The 2,178-nt window shown below is 35.6% G+C and overlaps 1 long non-coding RNA gene across 1 annotated transcript; it reads left to right on the forward strand.

Moving 5' to 3' along the window:
* Window positions 1–203: 203 nt before the first annotated feature.
* On the forward strand, window positions 204–1,231 carry LOC112498833 (uncharacterized). Its single transcript, XR_003066241.2, has 2 exons — window positions 204–696; window positions 803–1,231. It is a non-coding gene; the product is annotated as an uncharacterized LOC112498833 (long non-coding RNA).
* The last annotated feature ends 947 nt before the right edge of the window (window positions 1,232–2,178 follow it).

Consider the following 2,178-nt stretch of genomic DNA (forward strand, 5'->3'; position numbering starts at 1 on the left):
GATTAATTTGTTATCTTTTGTGTGTTTTTCAAGATTTCACAATACTTCAAACAATGTGATTTGATTAAAATTAGGGTTGGGCAAAAAAAACTGATTAATTAAAAATCGAACCGAATCGATCGGTTTGGTTCGGTTTTTATGCAGTTTTTTTATTTTTAAAAAACCGAAATAGTAATATTAAAAAAATAGTAAAACCAATCGGTTCGATTTTCGGTTTAAAAAAAAAATCGAAAACCGAACCGAAATCTCAAATAAACCGATTGTTTTGATTTTTGAAAGCTAAAGCTAAAAGCCAAAATCTAAATCTAAACTTCTGAGTTCTGACTTCTGTCTTCTTCGATTCCCCCGCTGGCTGGTCGCTGGCTCGCTGCTCGTCGTGACTTCTTCGGTTCCCGCTGGCCGCTACTCGTCGTGACCTTCAGCCAAAAGCAAAAATCGAACTCGTGAGTTGTGACCTTCAGGCTTCAGCCACAGGCTCGAGTCGTGACCTTCAGCCACACTTCTCTCTTCTTCTGTCCCCTCTGCTCGTCGCCGCCGCTGCAAGCTCGTCACCACCGCTGCAAGCTCGAACTGGAACTGAACTCAAAATAATCGTCCAAACCAAAACGATCAAGTTATTCGCGACCGTTAGATTTGCTTCTTTACGGTCAGATTCAAATCTGTTAGTGAAGTGAATCCAACTGCAGCCACTCTACGGTGAGTCTCTTTTCTGGGTCTCAGTTATCGGGTTTTTGAATTTCTGCCTTTCTGGTAATTTCTGTGCCTTTTTATGCTGAACTGTTCTGTGAATTTCTGGTATTAGTTGATGTCGCGAAACAACCAATCGAGTCGTGCAGCCATGTGATGAGAAGAGGAATCATCTTGGAGCATTATTGGAAGAGATTTTGTGAATATTGTGTTGTTGTTGTTGAGCTTGACTGCTTGAGTGTCAATCAGTGCATCTTTCTTTCTTGCACAAATTGAGGTATGTTTTGGTAAAGGGATCTTGCACAAATTGAGGCATCCTTCTTTCTGTCGAACCTTAGTTGAGGTCCTGCTTGGAAGTTTTGGCTGCACCAATCATCTAAAGCACTTGCTAAAAATTTATGCAGCTTAGTTCGTAAAAGAATTGGTCATTGGTGTCTTGTTTGGTCAACTAAAATTAGTAGATTGTTCGAATTTAGCCTGGAAACTTCTGGTCTTATTTTGCATATGCTGACTTGATAATTTTAGTGGTCTTATTTGGTGTAAATCGTGTAATTGACAACATTGACATGCCAACAAAGCATTATTGGTGTGCAAGTTTTGAGTAGGGCTAGAGGCCTTTCATTTTTCTGAACCGAGAATATATTAAGAAAGATAAAAGGTTTAATAGTTGTTCACCCATTTGCAAATATGTTTTAAAAACAATAAAAAAGAATTAACAATTTAAAAAAAGTTTTAAATTTAAAAAAGTCCAAAATAGGCCCAATAGGCTCATAATCGCAATAATCAAACCGAATTGAATCAAATTATTTCAATTAATCGAGCATTTGATTATTTTGGTAATTTGATTAATCGCGATTATGATTTTAAAATAATCATAATCGAACGATTATGAAAAATTTAGTAAAAAACCGAACCGAACAGCGCCCACCCCTAATTAAAATCATATTGTTTAAATACTAATTAGGAAAACGGAAAAAGTAAAGGTGGCGGTCCTGGCGGAGGATCAACAACGAAGAGTATGAAAATTTGAAAGTGATGAAGCCCCAGCCCAATAACAAAAGGGCCACTCTCTTACTAGGTTGGGCCTTCATATCATAGACTTGTGAAAATGACAATGTATTCTTTTTAATTGCCTTTAAATGTCCCAATTTGTGTTAGCATGATTATATATCATATGTGGTTTAAATTCTAAAGCCTATTAAGGCCAACATGGAATTGAGGTTGAAACGTTACAAACAATTTATTTTATAAGTTTTAATGAAAATAGTTGAAATTTTTAGCTAAATAATCTAGGGGGTGGCTTAGGTTATAATTTTTTTTTCAATAACAATAACCTAATCCAATACCAACAATTACCACCAAACAATAATAATAATAACCACAATAATAAGTAAATTAAAAGTTAAGGAATGAGAAGTAAATTAAAAGTTAAGGAATGAGATAAACAAACACATCAAATTTTCACTTGTTTGTCAACTGACCTACATCCAC

This window comes from Citrus sinensis, chromosome 4, assembly GCF_022201045.2.
Source record: "Citrus sinensis cultivar Valencia sweet orange chromosome 4, DVS_A1.0, whole genome shotgun sequence".
Lineage (NCBI taxonomy): Eukaryota > Viridiplantae > Streptophyta > Magnoliopsida > Sapindales > Rutaceae > Citrus > Citrus sinensis.